General features: G+C 32.4%; 1 non-coding gene across 1 annotated transcript; it reads right to left on the bottom strand.

Annotated features, from left to right (window-relative positions):
* Positions 1-811: 811 nt before the first annotated feature.
* Trnaa-agc lies at positions 812-884 on the bottom strand. Its single transcript has one exon. It is a non-coding gene; the product is annotated as a tRNA-Ala (tRNA).
* Between the last annotated feature and the right edge of the window lie 204 nt (positions 885-1,088).

Here is a 1,088-nt window from a genome sequence, read left to right as displayed (position 1 = left end):
AATTTTGAGGTTAATAGTGAAAATAAATATAGAGTGTTATATATTTTCGAGAAGCCTGTGCCAAGGTGAATAAGAAAATTTAAAAATATACAGGGGGTTCGATTTAAAAAAACATAAGTATAGTTAATATCTCAAAAAATACTTTTTTCGAAAAAAGTCAGACTACGCCACTGCATTCTACACAGAAAAGTGCCTTTATGTATAATTCATTTTTCCGTGGTTGCTGAAATAAACAAACTATCGAACATCTTCAAAAAGTTCAAAATCTGAGAATCCCCCTGTAGCTTCGAAACCGATCAAGATAGCCACGATCCGTTTGCGCCATTGTATTTTTTTCAAAAAAAGAACCCGAGACTGCAGTATCAAAATTTGAATATTTCTCACGGTTTCCTAGATACCCTATAGAAACAACCAAAATGGTCCACCCTGTACAAAAAATCCCATATGGAGCGGGTAATTTTCGGCGAAAATTGCCCGCTAAAATCGAAAATTACCCGACGAAAATTTCCCGCAGAATGTCTAGACCTAAATTATTTTTAATAGGTATTCTAAAAATGTCTCGATTTGGAAACGATTCTTTAAGTGCAATTGAAGAAAAAGTTGCCGAAAGTAAATTTTATAAAAGATAGAAACTACATTTTGGATGCGAACATCTCATATATCAATCTCTCTCTCAATTTTTTTGTCTACAAAAACTGTTGACGTTCTGTTAAAAAATATATATTTTTTTTTATAATATATTTTTTAATTATTATTTTTTAAGAGTTATAAAACAAATTAACCTGAAAATGAAAAAAAATAAAAAAGTAATTGGAGGCGCCGGGCATCGATCCCGGTACCTCTCGCATGCTAAGCGAGCGCTCTACCATCTGAGCTACGCCCCCTAATATTTTACTTTACGATTAATATGTATAAGAGAGGACACAGACCAGATAAAAACGACTGTTTGTATTGAAATGAAATTGTGAGCGTAATATTATGCAGACTAATTCACAGCACTTCTTAAAATATAGAGAGTTCTACAGTGTTAATTAATTTTCGGATTCTGGGAGAAAAATAAAGGTGAGTTTTATAAGAGAAGTTGCCTA

This window comes from Sitophilus oryzae, unplaced genomic scaffold (assembly GCF_002938485.1).
Source record: "Sitophilus oryzae breed Bouriz unplaced genomic scaffold, Soryzae_2.0 scaffold_649_pilon_pilon, whole genome shotgun sequence".
NCBI lineage: Eukaryota > Metazoa > Arthropoda > Insecta > Coleoptera > Curculionidae > Sitophilus > Sitophilus oryzae.
This window is presented reverse-complemented; position numbering and strand designations above follow the sequence as displayed.